This window comes from Budorcas taxicolor, chromosome 12 (genome assembly GCF_023091745.1).
Source record: "Budorcas taxicolor isolate Tak-1 chromosome 12, Takin1.1, whole genome shotgun sequence".
Lineage (NCBI taxonomy): Eukaryota > Metazoa > Chordata > Mammalia > Artiodactyla > Bovidae > Budorcas > Budorcas taxicolor.
The window spans coordinates 1,390,804-1,412,695 of record NC_068921.1 but is presented as its reverse complement, the minus strand read 5'-3'; positions in this window follow the sequence as shown (position 1 = coordinate 1,412,695).

The following is a 21,892-nucleotide window of genomic DNA, read 5'->3' as shown; positions in this document are numbered from 1 at the left end:
CATTGGAAGAGTCCCCATCCCTCAGGCATAGGTCTGCCTTAATAGGCTTGCCATGTTCCATTGTTAGCTGGGAGCATCACTGGAAAGGTAGCCTCAGTGCAAAGTGATAATTCAGAGCATATCGGATGATGCTATGGGTCAGTTATGCTTCCATGGAGGGCATCTTTAATGGTCATCATCAACTTCCAGGGTGAAAAATCTCCATTGCCAGGAGAGGATTAGATTCATTATTTATGTCTATTTGCACCTCATCCTTATGAAATATACAAATAACATTTATGGATCAATTATTTTCTATCAGGGACTTTTATGTATCTAATCATTGTTCACACTTACAGTAAATATAAATATACCCATATTAATGATAAAAGAATTGAAGCTTAGAGATCCTTCCCTCTTTGGATAATACCTCTGGCTCTTATCTTTCATTTTTTAATTAAAAGTTTTCTGTGAATGTTATTTCTGAAAATTACCTTCTCTTGTTATCAAGGAAATGATCTCTGCTAATACAACAATAGGTGTTAATGGGCACACTCTATTTCCTGACAAAAATGTCTGAGAGGCTTTTTCATAGGAGAGGCACATGCATGATTACTTGTTCTTTGTTTAATGCTCAGTGTATTAAACACATAAATATACTAAAGAATTTTAAGCCATTTGTAGCTTTTAAAATGGGCTGTATATTTTATTTTCACTAAAAATTAAAATGTTCAATATCACTGTGAAATTATTATAACTGATTCATATAACTTAAACAGTAGGCAAAGTATATACAAATGCAGTTATCACTACATTAATTACTTCATTTAATTTCAAACCAATTCTGTGATTTAATACATTTTTGGATTAATTCTCTATTTGTTTCCATATCTTTCAAGTATCATAGCTACGGTTACTTTGGTATATTTTAAAGATTTTAGTGATGCTCATTTCAGTTCAGTTCAGTCGCTCAGTCATGTCCGACTCTTTGGACCCCATAAATCGCAGAACGCCAGGCCTCCCTGTCCATCACCAACTCCCGAAGTTCACCCAGACTCACGTCCATCGAGTCAGTGATGCCATCCAGCCATCTCATCCTTGGTCGTCCCCTTCTCCTCCTGCCCCCAATTCCTCCCAGCATCAGAGTCTTTTCCAATGAGCCAACTCTTCACATGAGATGGCCAAAGTACTGGAGTTTCAGCTTCAGCATCATTCCTTCCAAAGAAATCCCAGGGTTGATCTCCTTCAGAATGGACTGGTTGGATCTCCTTGCAGTCCAAGGGACTCTCAAGAGTCTTCTCCAACATCACAGTTCAAAAGCATCAATTCTTTGGTGCTCAGATACTTTGATATAATTCTGGAATTATGGTTATCTTATTTGACTTAAAAGAATAAAGGATACCTTCTTACAACAGCCAAGTTTTGGATTCTTGGTTGGGGACTAGGATCTGCCTTGCTTCTCTCAAGGTGGCTCAAAATTGAGCCATTAATCTTCAAATGGAGCTTCTTTTGGTATTGTTAAATTTTCATTGTTAGGTCAATAATGCTTCTTTTTTTAATTTGTTTGTTTATACCTTTGACATAGGTTTCTGTTGTTTGTAACCAGCTACTTCATCTCATCATTATGATATGATGAACTTACTGAAAATATATGTGTGGCTCATCAGTTTTTGTACCATTAGTTTCTTTAAATTTCATAAAATATTATGGATTCAGTCAGCTGATATAGTCCTTGCTTATAGTACATTTATTTTGTCAATCACCTTAGAACACTTGATTGAAGTCTACTTCACTGGCCCAAGTCACTGGGCCAATTGTCTTCAATGCCTTTTCTTTTTTTCAACTCCTTGTGATACATGATTGACAGAAAGGATCAATCATTTTCATTCTTGGTAAATTCCTACCTTTTTCAAGACTATTTTATTTTATTCACTATTACTTTTTTGTTTCTTGTGTGGGCAAAGAACAGTGTCTGCCATTTCAGTAAGCAAAGAATGTTGTGGCCATAGCTATCAGTTACTGTTCTGTGCCTTGAGGGGATTCAGGGGGGAGATAAACAGAATGCTGACTCCCAGATAGTTAAAATGCATATCAAAGCATTCAGTAAACCCAGACTCTTGCATATTCCCATATGTAGAAAAAAAGTAAAATCATTTTGCTGACTCGTTGGTTTTTATAATTAGCACTAATCTAATGTAGTTGATGTTTCATTACATTTTTTTTTTTTTTTCAGCAAAAACTGTATATCTTTTCTTCTCCCTTAACTCTTTGGAAAGTTCCTCAGAGCTATCTGAGAGGTTGTATCCTGGGTTATAGTTCTCAGTAAGTCTGCTGAATAATGCATAATTATCAAAATTGGTTATGAATTTTTCAGTTGACACCTGCATATGTAAAGAGAAGGAAGTACAAGTCTATAGTTTAGAAACATAATTAACAAAATGAATACATCCAATGTGCATATACACACACATTACTTTATTAGAATAGTCATCCAAAATTACTTAACATTTTTTTCTACAACCATTTATCTGTACAATTTATATTAGCTTTTCTCATTTGAATCTCACCATATACTAATATATATGTCATTCTGCAGGTTCATCTTGTCCCAGAATGTACACCAGAAGTTACTACTTGCTCAGAGGAATCATTTTTAATTTTATTTCATTTCCCTTATAACTGTCACTCTTTCTATTCACTAGCATCACTGGATATTCTAAACTTGTCATGGAATCAGGGACCCTCAACAGAATTTTCATTTCTTTTAGTGGAGAATGTTATTAGAAAACAAATCCACAAAATAACATGCACATGAGAGTTAATGAAAACCAAATATGATGTTTCTACTACTATTGAGCCAATTTAGTAACAGAACTTGAAAAAGTATTTATATTTATGGCTATAAGTTTTATTGATCTTTTCAATTTAACTTGTTATCATAGCTTGCTTTTAAAAAATTGTTTCCATTCACACTTGATTTGTACTCTTGGGTAAGATAGTAGCATTTTATTATGGCCTTCTACCTTAAAATGAAAGCAGAATTTTGATAGTATAAATTTCAGCAATAGTGTCTCACACATGCTTCATGAGCTGAAATATCAGCATCATTCAACTATAGACAATACTATGCAAACTTAATGCATAGGAAGGAATAACAGCTTCTCTTTCCCTATGAACATGACATATTGGTAACAGTCAACATCACTGATATGACCCCGTAGTATAAAACCAGCACAGTAAGGATCTTAAGCATACAGATGCTTCAAAATTCCTTCATATTGAAGGAAGAAACTTTTTTCGTTTTGAAGTCTTGTAACTTATTAGTGCTTGCATATGAACCTGCCTTCTCCTTCTGATTAGTTTTGTTGCTTGGTAAATAACTCAAGATGGAAGTAGAATATAGAGTGTGTGAGAATGTGGAGATATGTGTGGGTAGAGCCTACCAAATGATACCAGAAGAGTATAGAGAGAAATCCTAATTCCTGCTCAAGGGGTAGTAAGGGGCCAAATAATTGAATGGAGAGGAGTTGAACAAAAAGAATTGATTAATAGGTAGACAAATTTAAAAAGCAAATTTAAAACAGCTTATCTGGGAAGTTCTGATTTATCCACCATATTAACCAGATATTGCACCTTCAGAATTCCATTTATTTCAGTTGTTACAAAATTCTTTTAATGGAAAATATTTAAACTCCCTGGAAGATTGTAAAAGGCATCTGGAGAATTCTTTGCTCAACAAGATACAAAGTTTTTGGAAGATGGAATTTCAGGAAGTTGCCTGAAAAATGGCAGGAGGTAGTGGACGAAAAGTGTGGGTACATTGTTCAACGAAGTTCTTGGTGAAAATGAAAATTTTATCTTTTATTTTTACTTAAAAACAAGAGGACCATTTGGCCAAACCAATATAATACCTGTCAATAAACAAGCAAATTTGGAAAGCTCAGCAGTGGCCACAGGATTGGAAAAGATTGGTTTTCATTCCAATCCCAAAGCGATGCCAAAGAATGTTCAAACCACCACACAATTGCGCTCATTTCAAATGCTACCAAGTTCAGTACAGTCACTCAGTCGTGTTCGACTCTTTGCGACCCCATGAACTACAGCACGCCAGGCCTCCCTGTTCATCACCATCTCCCGGAGTTCACTCAGACTCACGTCCATTGAGTTCGTAATGCCATCCAGCCATCGGATCCTCTGTAGTCCCATTTTCCTCCTGCCCTCAATCCCTCCCAGCATCAAAGTCTTTTCCAAAGAGTCAACTTTTTGCATGAGGTGGCCAAAGTACTGGAGTTTCAGCTTTAGCATCATTCCTTCCAAAGAAATCCCAGGGTTGATCTCCTTCAGAATGGACTGGTTGGATCTCCTTGCAGTTCAAGGGACTCTCAAGAGTCTTCTCCAACACCACAGTTCAAAAGCATCAGTTCTTCGGCACTCAGCCTTCTTCAGAGTCCAACTGTCACATCCATACATGACCACAGGAAAAACCATAGCCTTGACTAGACGGACCTTAGTCGGCAAAGTAATGTCTCTGCTTTTGAATATGCTATCTAGGTTGGTCATAACTTTTCTTCCAAGAAGTAAGCGTCTTTTAATTTCACGGCTGCAGTCACCATCTGCAGTGACTCTGGAGCCCCCAAAATTAAAGTCTGACACTGTTTCCACTGTTTCCCCATCTATTTCCCATGAAGTGATGGGACAGGATGCCATGATCTTCATTTTCTGGATATTGAGCTTTAGGCCAACTTTTTCCCTCTCCTCTTTCACTTTCATCAAGAGGCTTTTTAGCTCCTCTTCACTTTCTGCCATAAGGGTGGTGTCATCTGCATATCTGAAGTTACTGATATTTCTCCTGGCAATCTTGATTCCAGCTTGTGTTTCTTCCAGTCCAGCGTTTCTCATGATGTACTCTTCATATAAGTTAAATAAATAGGGTGACAATATATAGCCTTGACACACTCCTTTTCCTATTTGGAACCAGTGTGTTGTTCCATGTCCAGTTCTAACTGTTGCTTCCTGACCTGCATATAGATTTCTCAAGAGGCAGATCAGATGGTCTGGTATTCCCATCCCTTTCAGAATTTTCCACAGTTTATTGTTATCCACACAGTCAAAGGCTTTGGCATAGTCAATAGAGCCAAAATAGATGTTTTTTCTGGAACTCTCTTGCTTTTTCCATGATCCAGCGGGTGTTGGCAATTCAATCTCTTGTTCCTCTGCCTTTTCAAAAACCAGCTTGAACGTCAGGGAGTTCATGGTTCACATATTGCTGAAACCTGGCCTGGAGAATTTTGAGTATTACTTTATTAGCATGTGAGATGAGTGCAATTGTGTGGTAGTTTGAGCATTCTTTGGCATTGCCTTTCTTTTGGATTGGAATAAAAACTGACCTTTTCCAGTCCTGTGGCCATTGCTGAGTTTTCCAAATTTGCTGGCATATCGAGTGCAGCACTTTCACAGCATTATCTTTCAGGATTTGAAATAGCTCCACTGGAATTCCATCACCTCCACTACCTTGTTCGTTGTGATGCTTTCTAAGGCCCACTTGACTTCACATTCCAAAATGTCTTGTTCTAAATTAGTGATCACATCATCATGACTATCTGGGTTGTGAAGATATTTTTTGTACAGTTCTTCTGTGTATTCTTTCCACCTCTTCTTAATATTTTCTGCTTCTGTTAGGTCCATACCATTTCTGTCCTTTATCAAGCCCATCTTTGCATGAAATGTTCCCTTGGTATCTCTAATTTTCTTGAAGAGATCTCTAGTTTTCCCCAATCTGTTGTTTTCCTCTATTTCTTTTCATTGATCGCTGAAGAAGGCTTTCTTATCTCTTCTTGCTATTCTTTGGAACTCTGCATTTAGATGCAGATATCTTTCCTTTTCTCCATTGCTTTTCACCTCTCTTCTCTTCACAGCTATTTGTAAGGCCTCCCCAGACAGCCATTTTGCTTTTTTGCATTTCTTTTCCATGAAGATGGTCTTGATCTCTGTATCTTGCACAATGTCATGAACTTCATTCCATAGTTCATCAGGCACTCTATCTATCAGATCTAGGCCCTTAAATCTATTTCTCACTTCCACTGTATAATCATAAGGGATTTGATTTAGGTCATACCTGAATGGCCTAGAGGTTTTCCCTACTTTCTTCAATTTAAGTCTGAATTTGGCAATAAGGAGTTCATGATCTGAGCCACAGTCAGCTCCCAGTCTTGTTTTTGTTGACTGTATAGAGCTTCTCCATCTTTGGCTGCAAATAATATAATTAATCTGATTTCAGTGTTGACCATCTGGTGATATCCAGGTGTAGAGTCTTGTCTTGTGTTGTTGGAAGAGGGGTTTTTCTGCCCAGTGCATTTTCTTGGCAAAACTCTATTAGTCTTTGTCCTGCTTCATTCTGCATTCCACAGCCAAATTTGCCTGTTGCTCCAGGTGTTTCTTGACTTCCTACTTTTGCATTCCAGTCCCCTATAATGGAAAGGACATCTTTTTTGTGTGTTAGTTTTAAAAGGTCTTGTAGGTCTTCATAAAACCGTTCAACTTCAGCTTCTTCAGCATTACTGGTTGGGGCATAGACTTGGATAACTGTGATGTTGAATGGTTTGTCTTGGAAACAAAAAGAGATCATTCTGTCATTTTTGAGATTGCATCCAAGTACTGCATTTCAGACTCTTTTGTTGACCATGATGGCTACTCCATTTCTTCTGCAGGATTCCTGCCCGCAGTAGTAGATATAATGGTCATCTGAGTTAAATTCAACCATTCCAGTCCATTTTAGTTTGCTGATTCCTAGAATGTCGATGTTCACCCTTGCCATCTCTTGTTTGACCACTTCCAATTTTCCTTGATTCATGGACCTGACATTCCAGGTTCCTATGTAATATTGCTCTTTACAGCATTGGGCGGCTGTGAGAGCCAGCTCACTAAGCACGGGCAGCTGCGAAAGCAGGCTGACTAAGCACGGCTGAGAGGAGCTACCCTGTGTCCGAGGTCAGGGGCAGCCGGGAGAAGCCACCTCTTGCCCGAGGCCAGGGGCGGTGACCCTGAGTAGCCACCCCAAGCCCGAGGCCAGGGACAGCAGCTGGAAGGAGCCACCCACGCCCGAGGCCAGGGCCTGCAGCCAGGAGGAGCAACCTGAGGAGCGGTGGCTGTGCAGGCACAGGAGGGCCTAGAGGAGCTATCCCATGTTGAAGGTCAGGAACGGTGGTGGTACGGAGATACCACTCATCCGAGGTAAGGAGCAGTGGCTGTGCTTTGCTGGAGCAGCCATGAAGAGATACCCCCACGTCCAAGGTAAGAGAAACTCAAGCAAGGTGGTAGGTGTTGCAAGAGGGCATCAGAGGGCAGACACACTGAAACCATACTCACAGGAAACTAGTCAATCTAATCACTCTAGGACCACAGCCTTGTCTAACTCAATGAAACCAAGCCATGCCTGTGGGGCAACCCAAGACGGGCGGGTCATGGTGGAGAGGTCTGACAGAATGTGGTCCGCTGGAGAAGGGAATGGCAAGCCACTTCAGTATTCTTGCCTTGAGAACCCCATGAACAGTATGCAAAGGCAATATGATAGGATACCAAAAGAGGAACTCCCCAGGTCATTAGGTGCCCAATATGCTACTGGAGATCAGAGGAGAAATAACTACAGAAAGAATGAAGGGATGGTGCCAAAGCCAAAACGATACCCATCTATGGATGTGACTGGTGATAGAAGCAAGACCCAATGCTGTAAAGAGCAATATTGCATAGGAACCTGGAATGTCAGGTCCATGAATGCTAGCAAGGTAATGATCAAAATCCTTCAAGCTAGGCTTCAACAATATGTGAACTGATAACATGCAGTTGTACAAGCTGAATTTAGAAGAAGCAGAGGAACCAGAGACTAAATTGTCAACATCTGTTGGATCATAGAAAAAGGAAGGGAATTCCAGAAAATCATCTACTTCTGACTCACTGACTATGCTAAAGCTCTAGACTGTGGATCTCTACAAACTGGAAAATTCTTTGAGATGGGAATAACATATCACCTTACCTGGGTCCTGAGAAACCTGTATGCAGCTCAAGAAGCAACAGCTAGAACCAGAGATGGAACAACAGACTTGTTCCAAATAGAGAATCAAGTATGCCAAAGCTGTATATTTTTACCCTGCTTTTTAACTTTTATGTGGAGTATATCATGTGAAATACTAGGCTAGATGAAGCTCAAACTGGAATTAAGATTGCTGGGAGAAATATCAATAACCTCAGATATGCAGATGACACCACCCTTATGCAGAAAGGGAAATGGAACTACAGAGACACTTGATGAAAGTGAAAGATGACAGTAAAACAGCTGACTTAAAACTCAACATTAAAAAATGAAGATCATGGTACCTGGTCCCATCAGTTTATGGCAAATAGATGGGGAAGCAATGGAAACAGTGGCAGACTTTATTTTCTTTGGCCCAAAATCGCTGCAGATGGTGACTGCAGCCATGAAATTAAAAGACATTTGCTCCTTGGAAGGAAAACTATGACAAACCTAGACAAAATATTAAAGAGCACAAGCATTACTTTACTGACAAAGGTCCATCTAGTCAAAGCTATGATTTTTCCAGTAGTCATGTGTGGATGTGAGAATTGCATCATAAAGAAGGCTGATTGCCCAAGAATTGATGCTTTTGAACTGTGGTATTGGAGAAGACTTTTGAGAGTCACTTGGAGTGCAAGGATATCAAACCAGTCCATCCTAAAGGAAATCAGTCCTGAATATTCATTGGAAGGACTGATGCTGAAGCTTAAACTCCAATACTTTAGCTACTTGATGCGAAGAGCTGACTCATTTGAAAAGACCCTGATGCTGGGAAAGATTGAAGGCAGGAGGAGAAGGGGGTGATAGATGATGAGATAGTTGGGTGGCATCACCAACTCAATGGACATAAATTTGAGCAAACTCTGGGAAATAGTGAAGGACAGGGAAGTCTGGTGTGCTGCAGTCCATGGGGTCACAAAAAGTCAGACATTACTGAGTGACTGAACAACAACAAACATAATACCAAACTACAGAGGGCAGAGTCCCAACAATGTGTAGGAGGGTGAGAGAGAGAGAGATTAACATTTTATGCTTTGCATTTTATTTTCATGGGGATGTCTCTTCGAGGCAAAACAGAAGATATATAAATAGCATAAGTTTTGAAGAAAGATAGACCCTGGCTCTGGACTAAGTAGAATTTTTTTCTTTGCAAGCTGATAAGATAATTTCTTCCTGATTTTTTTTTTTTTTCCCAACCTGACATCAAAACCTTTATTCAGTTTGTTATTCAATCTTTGTTTCTTGCTTGGGAATTGTCTCATAGGTATAGAATGGTCTTCCAGACTGTTAGGCAGCCCTGGCCCTGCAGCCTTACCTGACCTTGTGCTTGTAGAAGACATGTTGAAGCTCCTTCCTGGAACTTTTGAAGAGATTTGTTTAGCTATTTATTCAACAAATATTTGTAAACACCTACTACTTACAAGACATTGCACCAATAATTGCAAGTAGATATTCTACTTATGAATAAGAATAAAATCTCTGTGCAGAATCACCACACTTGGTAAATCTCTTTTTGTTTGTTTGTTTTTGACAACTAAATCCATATTTAATTTGCTGTTATAAAGTCATTAGTAAAGCAAATAGTGTGATTTGAGGCCAGCAAATATATTTGAAATAAAGAAAATATAGAAATTAGTGATAAAAGTTTATAAATTATTTATTTAATGCTGGTTAAAACAAAGTAAAACTATACAGTAAATTCACATTTATCATATAAAATTGGACATGTCTAAACCACAGCATGTTTTACCTACAATTCAGATTAGGTTTATTAAGTGGAGTCCAAGTTGGTAAATAAAGGTGATCCTCCAAAAACGGATGCATATAAATGCATGAGGAGATGTTTTTATAAAAAGCAGCACTGTTATGTTATGTTATTTGAAGTTTAAGGTTTCCATAGAAGTGGTTTGCAATTAATGTTTTTGGGTGTAGATTTAACACACCATGCTAATGCAAGTGAAAGTCACTTTCTTATTTTAGAGCTTCTTCATTGAAATGTGTCATTATTAAAGTCCCTTGGTATATATTCAAATACTTACAGGAAAAAAGCAATCTGCAGTGCACCTGGCTGTATTTAATCACCCTTGATTCTAATAGCAAAATTAGTAGAATTGCTTTTTAAAGATGTTCACATTATAGTCACTAATGTTGCTATGCTATTAGTAGTTTTAAGCAGTTATATAACACATTTTTGGTGGCCTGCTTAAAAATATATATTTGAAAGTTACATATTTTTTACATTATGAATTAGAAAAAACTTTTAAACTTAGATACCCACCTCCATCATCCCTAAAACAACCATGCACAAGCTGGTATCAAGATTACCTGGAGAAATATCAATAACCTCAGATATGCACACTTATGGCAGAAAGCAAAGAACTAAAGAGCCTCTTGATGAAAGTGAAAGAGGAGAGTGAAAAAAGTTGGCTTAAAACTCAACATTCAGAAAACTAAGTTCATGGCATCTGGGCCCCATCACTTAAGGGCAAAAGGATGGGGAAACAATGGAAACAGTGAGAGACTTTATTTTTTGGAGGGCTTCAAAATCCCTGCAGATGGTGATTGCAACCATGAAATTAAGATGCTTGCTCCTTAGAAGAAAGGCTATCACCAGCCTGGAGAGTGTGTTGAAAAGTAGAGACGTTACTTTACCAACAAAGGTCTTTCTAGTCAAGGCTATGGTTTTCCCAGTGATCATTTATGGATGTGAGAGTTGTACTATGAAGAAAGCTGAGCACTGAGGAATTGATGGTTTTGAACTGTGGTGTTGGAGAAGACTCTTGAGAATCCCTTGAACTTCAAGATCAAACCAATCCGTCCTTAAGGAAACTGATCCTGAATATTCATTGGAAGGACTGATGCTGAAGCTGAAATTCCAATTCTTTGGCCACCTGATGTGAAGAGCTGGCTCATTGGAAAAGACCCTAATCTTGGGAAAGATTGAAGGCAGAAGAAGAAGGGGACAATGACGACAGAGAATGAGATGGTTGGATGGCATCACTGACACAATGGACTTGGGTTTGAGTAAGCTCCGGGAGTTGGTGATGAGCAGGGAGGCCTGGCATGCTGCAGTCCATGGGATTGCAAAGAGTCAGACATGACTGAGTGACTGAACTGACTGACCATACAAAGTTCCTTCCAAGTATAAAGCTATAGCCAGCTCTGAGGCTAATATATTCTTATTTGGGTCAAAGTAAATGTGTAAAGACATACTGGCATTAGTAGTTAAGATTCTAATGTATTTTTTCTGGGAAAAAATTATTCTGGTCAAGATGGGTACTTCCACACACCTCCCAGTGACTGGGCAGGTTTCTCATCTCTATTTTATCTCTGAGTTACGTGATGATAATGTATGGTGGGAACATAACAGGAGCAGATAGATAACAAAGTAGAAGGTGAAGCAGGTGCCAGCCAGAGTAAGTGGGAAGCATCTCATATTACCTCTTGATTTGTCCACAGAACCTGATAGCATTCCTGTGATAGCAACCCTGAACACAACCCTGATAGCAACCCTGAACACATTTCTATGTCGTCTAGTTTTTTTTTTCAATTGAGATATAATTGAGTTACAGCATTATGTAAGTTTAAGCTGTACAAGTTAGTATGTTACATTTGTATGTTGCAAATGATCACCGCAATAATTCATCAATTCATACTTCCATCCTGTTGCATAATTCAGTTCAGTTCAGTTCAGTCACTCAGTCGTGTCCAACTCTTTGCGACCCCATGAATCACAGCATACCAGGCCTCCGTGTCCATCACCAACTCCCGGAGTTCACTCAGATTCAAGTCCATCGAGTCAGTGATGCCATCCAGCCATCTCATCCTCTGTCATCCCCTTCTCCTCCTGTCCCCAATCCCTCCCAGCATCAGAGTCTTTTCCAGTGAGTCAACCCTTCACATGAGGTGGCCAAAGTACTGGAGTTTCAGCTTTAGTATCATTCCTTCCAAAGAAATCCCAGGGTTGATCTCCTTCAGAATGGACTGGTTGGATCTCCTTGCAGTCCAAGGGACTCTCATAATTACCATTTTTATTTTTTAGGGGAAAATATTTAAGACTTACTCTCTTAGCAACTTGCAAGTGTATAATACAGCATTATTAGATTTAATTTCCATGCTATACATTAGGTCCCCAAAGCATATTCATCTTCTGAATAGAATTTTTAATCCTTTGATCAGTGAATTTCCATTTCTTCTTGTGGGCTGTGTTTTGCTAATTCACTATAGTTGTGTCCTACTATAGGCCATTGGGCTCTTCTGTCCATGGGATTCTCCAGGCAGTGATACTGGAGTAGGTTGCCATGCCCTACTCCAGAGGATCTTCCTGACCCAGGGATTGAGCCCACATCTCTTAAGTCTTCTGGATTGGCAGGCTGGTTCTTCACTATTAGCAACACCTGAGAAGCCCCTCCCATACTCCTTACCCCCCGATAGTTACCACTGTATTCTGTTTCTATGAGTCTGACTTTTTGAGATTTCACATGTAAGTGGTAGATACAGTTACTTGTGCTTATCTGATTTACTTCATTTAGCTAATTCCCTCAGGTTTCTTCCATGCTATTGCTAGTGGCAGCATTTTCTTCTTTCTCAAGAGTGAAAGCCAGGTCATGGAAGCAACCTAGATGTCCATCAGCAGATGAATGGATAAGAAAGCAGTGATACATATACACAATTGAGTATTACTCAGCCATTAAAAATAATACATTTGAATCAGTTCTAATGAGGTGGATGAAACTGGAGCCTATTATACAGAGTGAAGTAAGCCAGAAAGAAAAACACCAATACAGTGTACTAACACATATATATGGAATTTAGAAAGATGGTAATGATAACCCTGTATGTAAGACAGCAAAAGAGACACAGATGTATAGAACAGTCTTTTGGACTCTGTGGGAGAGGGGGAGGGTGGGATGATTTGGGAGAATGGCATTGAAACATGTATAATATCATATATGAAACGAATCACCAGTCCAGGTTCAATGCATGATACTGGATGCTTGGGGCTGGTGCACTGAGACAACCCAGAGGGATGGTACGGGGAAGGAGGAGGGAGGAAGGAGGGGAGTTCAGGATGGGGAACACATGCATATCTGTGGTGGATTCATGTTGATGTGTGGCAAAACCAATACAATATTGTAAAGTAATTAACCTCCAATTAAAATAAATAAATTTATATTTAAAAAAGTAAAAAGCAAAAAAAACAAAAACAAAAACAAAAACGAATGAATAATATTCCTGTGTGTGCATGTGTATGTGTGTGTGGTTATACATGTCTTCTTCCTTCATTTATCTACTGGTGGATACTTACGTTGTTTCCATGACTTGACTGTTTGCAATGAACATGAGAGTGCAACCATCTTTCCCAGATAGTGATTTCCTTTCTTTGGATATATATACCCAGAAGTAGGGTTGCTGTCCATAACATATGCAATGTTTATGTTACCCTAAACCATTTATCAATTCAATGTAATCCTTATGAAAATGGCATCTTTTTCATAAGGATTTCAAAAAAAGCACTCCTAAAATTTGTGTGGAGCTACAAAAGATCCCCCAAGGCCAAAACAATCCTGAGAAAGAACAAAGCTGGAGGAATCCCAATTCCCAGGTTTCAAACCATATTGAAAATCTATAGTAATCAAAATAGTAAATGTGCTGACATATAAACTCCTGGACCAATGAACCATAATGAATAGCTAATAAATAAACACCACATATGTGGTAAGCAAATATTTGACAAGGAAGTCAAGAGTACTCAAGGGGGAAAGAATAGTCTCTTCAAAAAATAATGCTGAAGGAAAAGTGGATAACTTATTTTATACCACTCACAAAAAATTAACTTGAAGTGAATTAAATAATTAAACAAAACTTGAAACCATAAAATGTATGGGGAAAAACTCCATGACATTGCTCATTACAGTGATATTTTGAATATGACCAAAAGCACAAGCAACAAAAGCAAAAATAAACAAGTGTGATTACATCAGACTAGAGGTTTTTGCACAGCAGAAGAAGGAAACACCAACAAAATAAAAAGGTAACCAATGGAACAGGAAAAAATATTTGAAAATCACATATCTGATAAGGAATTAACATCCACAATATGCAAGGAATTCATAAAATTCAATAGCAAAAGCCCAAATATTTGATTAAAAAATGGTAGAGGAAATAGACATTATTTTTTTCAAAGAAGACATACAAATAATCAGTAGATACAAGAAAAGATAATCAATATCATTTGTTATCTGGGAAATGCAAATATAAATCATCATGAAATATCAACTCATATCTGTTAGAACAGTTATCAAAAGATAAGAGATAACAAGTGTTAGTGAGGATGTGGAGAAAGGGAACCCTTGTGCACCATTGATGAGAATGTAAATTGATGCAGCCACTCTGGGAAATGATATGGAGTTTCCTCAAAAAAGTTTTAGAAAGCACCCAGTTTTAAATGCTGTGCAAAGAACAGCTAATTTGTCAGTACTTTGTATCCTTTAAAAATTTTGTTTTTTTACTTGAATAGCTCTTATCAAACTATTTCATGCACTGTTCAGATTAAAATTATCCTGATAGTTAGATATGACACGATGAACCCAATTACCTGGAAGATAATCAAAAGAACTAGATGGCTATCTGGTTATCTCTGCTATTTGAGCTAAACAGTTATTTGGCAAGTCAGTTCACCAATCAGATTTGGGTTCTAATTGTCCATTTAGTGGGAGAAGGCAATCACACCCTACTCCAGTACTCTTGCCTGGAAAATCCCAAGGATGGAAGGAACCTGGAAGGCTGCAGTCCATAGGGTCGCTGAGGGTCAGACACAACTGAACGACTTCGCTTTCACTTTTCACTGTCATGCATTGGAGAAGGAAATGGCAACCCATTCCAGTGTTCTTGCTTGGAGAATCCCAGGGACGGTGGAGCCTGGTGGGCTGCCGTCTATGGGGCCGCACAGAGTCGGACACGACTGAAGTGACTTAGCAGCAGCAGCAGCAGCAGCAGCAGCAGTCCATTTAGCTATTAACTAGGAGATCAGTCCTCGGTGTTCTTTGGAAGGAATGATGCTAAAGCTGAAACTCCAGTACTTTGGCCACCTCATGCGAAGTGTTGACTCATTGGAAAGACTCTGATGCTGGGAGGAATTGGGGGCAGGAGGAGAAGGGGACTACAGAGGATCAGATGGCTGGATGGCATCACCGACTCAATGGACGTGAGTTTGAGTGAACTCTGGGTGTTGATGACGGACAGGGAGGCCTGGCGTGCTGCAATTCATGGGGTCGCAAAGAGTTGGACATGACTGAGCGACTGAACTGAACTGAACTGAAGATAGTTAAGTCCTGAGTTCTTAACATAAGGAAAAAACTTTTTTCTGTTTTACAATTTTGTTTCTATGTGAGATGATGCATTTTTCACTAAACTTACTGTGAAAATCATTTCCTGATGCATGTAAGTCAAATCATTATGCTGTTCACTTTAAACTTATTTAGTGCTATATGTCAATTATATTCCAATACAACTGGCAGAAAAATAAATATGAGTGAAATACTTTAGAGAAAAAAATATTTGCTTGGAAAAGCAAATCTTCTTTCAAAGGGCTCTGCCTTCAGTAATCTAAGCTAACCATTCTCTCCTAGAGATTCAAGCAAGCACCAAATCTCTCTTCCTTGTCTACAGTTTGTATTCTATTTTATTATGTTACCTCATTCCAAACAATGAATCCTTATGTTTTTGCTGCTGCTGCTGCTGCTGCTGCTGCTGCTGCTAAGTCACTTCAGTCGTTTCCGACTCTGTGTGACCCCACGGACGGCAGCCCACCAGGCTCCTCCATCCCTGGGATTCTCCAGGCAAGAACACTGGAGTGGGTTGCCATTTCCTTCTCCAATGCATGAAAGTGAAAAGTGAAATTGAGCATTGTCAAAAATGAAGCTTTTTATTATCTTAGAATTTGTTAAGTGGGTACATATGGCAGTGTTCAAATCTTAAGCAAATTAGTGCAATTTATTTCAAGGTACCAATTTTATGGTTCATGAATTCACGTTATTATTACTAACTTTCACTCTAATTTTGCCTTGAAGATGAACAGTAAGTAATATCTGACAAAAACTGCATAGGGAGAACAAGATGATGGAGGAGTGGGTGGACAAGAAGTACATCTCTCTCCGCAGTTACATCAGGAATACACCTTCAGATGCAGAAGTGCATTAAGAGCACCAGCTGAGAGCGGACAGGAGCACCTGACCAGAGCAAAAGAATATATAGAATCACGCAAAACTCAGTAGGACAAAGGAACTACAGGGAAAAACAGGAGTTTTAATAAGAATGGACCTGCCCTCAGCAGTAGAGGGAACTGAAGCAGGGGTCCGATCTCCACATCAGGGCAATTGTCTGAGTCAGAGGAGAAACATTTAAGTCTGAGAGTGAGACAGCTGATCTGTGACAGCCTAAATGGGATGAGAATCAGACAGTCCTTGCCACAGCTCTATAGCCAGACAGGGACATGGGTCGCTTGGAAGGTGCAGCAGCTGGGAGCTGGAGTTTGGGGATTGTGGAGTGATCCCAGGGAGAGGGCTACTGTTGACTGTGGAGAGACAAATTGAGGGGATGTGAGGTAGGAGGTTATGGTGAGAAATGCCTGTGGAGGAAAGCTAGGCAGTCATGGAAGCAAGGGATACTGCTGAGTCATGCATAGGGGCCAGACCCATCATCACAACCAGTCTTTCCCCACATGCCAGCATTGGCAGCTGAACAGTAGAGGCTGGCCCATCAAATGCCTGACACATTGAACTACAGAGTAGTACTACACCCAGAGTGCTCCTTTAAGTGCCTGATGCATCCATCTACAGAGTAGAACCCCAGCTGGGTTTGGAGGCCCCTCTCTATGTGCCTGATGCACCAAACAACAGAGAAGCACTCCAGGCAAGTGAGACCTCTAAGCACCTGAATGGGCGGAGATATGGAGAAAGACTGGTCAAAGAGACCTTCTGATTGCCAGCTACAAGAGGCTCGAGAAAAGACTCTGATAGGGCCACAACTCCTGCGGTGGAGGCAGTCCATGTCACTGCACACTTGGTGCCTCCAGGGTCCCTGCAAGCCAAGCAGCTGTGCCACTTTCATCCTCAGCTCTCACTGGAGCAGAGCTGCCACAGGTAAAAGTCTTGAGTCTGTTTTTATGCCAATTGCATACTATTTTGATTGTTGTAGCTTTGTAATATAGTTTAAAAACTGGGAGTATGGTGCCTCCAGCTTTGTGTGTGTGTGTGTGTGCAAGATTGCTTTGGCTATTTGGGACCTTTTGTGGTTTCATCCACATTTCAGAATTGTTTATTCCATTTTTCTGAAAAAAGTAGTTAGGATTCTGATAAGAATTGCATTGAATCTGTAGATTATTTTTGGTAATGCAGATATATTTTTCAATATTAATTCTTCATTCCAGGAGATTTAAATATTTTCCCATTCATTTGTGTTTTCTTCAATTTCTTGCATCAATCATTTACCCCCTTGTTTAAATTTATTCCTGGAAACTTATTTCTTTTGTGATGCAATTATAGATTTTTTTTTTTTTTTCTTAATTGTCATCAGAAAAGATGCTTGATACTTTTTCAGTCTTCTCAAAGTCTTGTTTTATGGCCTAACATGCAGTTGATCCTGGAGGCTCTTCCATGTGTATGTGAAAACAATGTATATACTGCTGTTTTGGAATGGAAAGCCTTATACATAACTATTAAGTCCAACTGGTTTAATATATCATTTAAGATCACTATCTCCTTATTGACTTTCTTCTTGGATAACATGTCTATTGATGTAGTGGAGTGTTAAGTGTCCCTATTGTTTTTGTTGTTCTTTTTTTCCTTATTTATTTTAATTGGAGGCTAATTACATTACAATATTGTTGTGGTTTTTGCCATACATTCACATGAGTCAACCATGGGTATACATGTGTTCCCCATTTTGAATCCCCCTCCCACCTCCTTCCCCATCCCATCATTCTAGGTCATCCCAGTGCACCAGCCCTGAGCACCCTGTCTCATGCATCAAACCTAGACTGGTGATCTGTTTCACATATGATAATATACATGTTTCAATGCTGTTCTCTCAAATCATCCAACCATCACCTTCTCCCACAGAGTCCAAAAGTATGTTCTTTACATCTGTGTCTCTTCTGCTGTGTCGCATATAGGGTCATCGTTACCATCTTTCTAAATTCCATATATATGCATTAATATACTATATTGGTGTTTTTATTTCTGACTTACTTCACTCTGTGCAATAGGCTCCAGTTTCATCCACCTCATTAGAACTGATTCAAATGCATTCCTTTTAATAGCTGAGAAACATTACATTGTGTATATGTATCACTGCTTTCTTATCCATTCATCTACCAATGGACATCTAGGTTGCTTCCATGTCTTGGCTATTGAAAACAGTGCTGCAATGAATATTGGGGTACATATGTCTCTTTCAATTCTGGTTTCCTCGGTGTGTATGCCCAGCCGTGGGATTGCTGGGTTGTATGGCAGTTCGATTTCCAGTTTTCTTAAGGAATTTCCACACTTTTCTCCATAGTGGCTGTACTAGTTTGCAGTCCTGCCAACAGTGTAGGAGGGTTTCTTTCTCTCCACACTGTCTCTAGCATTTATTGTTCATAGACTTTTTGGTAACAGTCATTTTGACCAGCGTGAGGTGGAACCTGATTGTGGTTTTGATTTGCATTTCTCTGATAATGAGTGATGTTGAGTATCTTGTCATGTGTTTGTTAGCCAGCTATATGTTTTCTTTGGAGAAATGTCTGTTTAGTTCTTTGGCCCATTTTTTGAATGGGTCACTTATTTTTCTGGAATTGATCTGCTGGAGCTACTTGTATATGTTTAAGATTAATTCTTTGTCAGTTGTTTCATTTGATATTATTTTCTCGCATTCTGAAGGCTGTCTTTTCACCTTGCATGAAGCATTTTTCCCACCCATTCATTTTCAGTCTGTGTGTATCTTTATGTCTGAGGTGAGTCTCTTGTAGGTAGCATGTGGATGACTCTTTTACTATTTTATCCATTTAGCCACTTTGTTTTTTGATGGGCACATTTGGTCCATTAGCATTTAAAGTAATTATTGATAGGTCCGCCCTTATTGCCATTTGTACATTGTTTCCTGGCTGTTACATAGTTCTCTCTTCCCTTCTTCTCTTACTTTCTTCCCTTGTGATTTGATGGTTTTCTGTAGTTTTATGCTTAAATTCCTTTTTTCTTGCCTTTTGTGTATCTATTGTAGGCTTTTGCTTTGTGGTTACAATGAAACTCACGTATAACAGCCTGCACATATGACTCTATTTTAAGTTTATAGCATGTTGGAATGCATTCTAAAACTCTGCATTTTTAATCCCACTCCCCATTTCTTATGGTCTGATGTCACATTTTACGCCAGGCTTCCCTGTCCTTCACCCACTCCCAGAGCTTGCTTAAACTCATGTCCATTGAATCAGTGATGCCATCCAACTATCTCATCCTCTGCGGTCCCCTTCTCCTCCTGCCTTCAATCTTTCCCAGTATCAGGGTCTTTTCTAATGAGTTAGCTCTTCGCATCAGGTGGCCAAAGTATTGGAGCTTCAGCTTCAGCATCAGTCCTTCCAATGGATATTCAGGATTTATTTCCTTTAGGATTGACTGGTTTGATTTCCTGGCAGTCCAAGGGACTCTCAAGAGTTTTCTCCAACACTGCAGTTAAAAAGGATCAATTCTTTGGTACTCAGATTTCTTTATGGTCCAACTCTCACGGTACATGACTACTGGAAAAACCATAGCTTTGACTACATGGACCTTTGCAAAGGTGTATTTCTATCAGGTAGATTACTTATCTTCATTTCACTTAAATTTTTTTTTTTTCTGGCTGTTTACCTTATTCTTTCATTTGGAGCATATCCCTCTACTTCCCCATTTTGTTGATTTTCTGTGTTTGTTTCTCTGTATAGACAAGATGTATATCTCTCCCAATCTTAATGGAGCAGCCTTGTGGAGGAGATGAACCTTATCATTTAACCTGTTCAGTTTTTGTTGTTTCTCAAATTGTCTCTCCAATTGTTTCAGACCCAGAAATGCAATTTCCCTTTCACAAAACAGCCTGATGATCAAGGGGCTCTGTGATCTTCACATGCCCACTGGCTCTGGAGGCAAGCAGTTCAGGGGTTGAAGTGCTTATCTGTCATCCTTTGGCAGGACCTCAGCATGATACAGGGAGTGCGACAGTCACCTGCCTGCACTAGCAGATTAAAGTGACAAGGTAAAAATGGTGCTACCAGCAGTTGTGCTATAAGGACAGAGAATGTAAAAATATCTCCCACCAGTACCTTTATCTTAGGAAAGAGTCTTAAATAGGATTATTTCCCTTTGATAGGTACTTTAAATTGGCCATTGAGCCTTCTTCACACAGGATCTAGGCTCTTTTCAAACGTGCTTTTTGCAGTGGGTCCCAGGGTAAATGAGTCTGTGAATGAGCCCTTCTAAAGATAGATCTTTATCTCCTATGCAGAACAGAGTTTATGAATGTAGGCCCCTTTGGTTTTCAGTCAGATGGTTAGGGGCTTTAGGTCTCCAATGCAGGTCCCAAGGGTTGGGATGCCTTATGTGGAGCACAAATTTATACTTATGAAATCTGTATTTATGAAATTCCTATCACTTGTTGATTGCTCTGCCAGGGGTAGGATTTAGGTAAGGTTGTTTCTGCCACTCTTGTCTCTAGTGACCCTTCTATTATATTTTTGGAGTAGCTATTAACTAGTCCTCAGATTCCTTTTAGGAAATGTTATATTTCTTAAATGTAGCTGTAGATTTGTTGGGTCCATAGGGGGAGGTGAGTTCAGGATCCTCTTAAGCCACCATCTTAAATCACCTGTCTTCTTATAATTTTATTCAGTCTTGTGATGAAGCATTATTATATCTTTTTTCTTTCAAATTTATTAAGATATAATTGACTTAAAACATTACATAAATTTAAGGTGTATAATGTAATGATTTTGTAGATGTCCATGCTGCAAAATGACTAAAATAAAGTTAGCTAACACATAGATCACTCAAGTACTTACCAGTTTTTTCTCGTGGTGAGAATTTTTAAAATAAAGTCTCTTAGTTTCTTAAAAATAACTATATTCTTAGTTATTTTAAAATATACTCTTTTAGTTAAAATGTAGTGTTGTGAAGCATAGTCATCATCCTCTACATTATACCCTCAAAACTTATTCATCTTATAACTGGAAGTTTGTACCCTTAAGTCATCACCTCTACCAATTTTCCTCACCCTTAAACTCCTGTTTATGGCAACCACTACTCTGTTCTTTGTTTCTATGAATCTGGTTTATTTTATTATTTTAAAATTTTTATTAAATTGTAATTGATTTACAATGTTATGTTAGTTTCAGATGTACAACAGTGATTCAGTATATATATATATATATATTCTTTTTTTCAGTCTCTCCCTTTGTAGGTTATTATAAGATATTGAATTTCCTGTGCTTTAGGTCCTTGCTGGTTATCTATTTTATATATAGCAGTATTTTTATTTTAATCGCAAAGTCCTAATTTATTCCTTCTCATCCTTACCCCTTTGGTAACCATGTGTGTGTTCTATGTCTATGAGTCTATTTCTGTTTTGTAAATAAACTCATGTGTATCAATCTTTAGATTCTACATTTAGGCAATATCATATGATATTTGGCTTTGGCTTACTTCACATACTATGATAATATTTAGGTTCATCAAAGTTGCTGCAAATGACATCACTTAATTATTTTTTTAAATACTTGAGTAATATTTCATTGTGTATATATATATACCACTTTCTTCTTTATCCATTCCTCTGTTGATA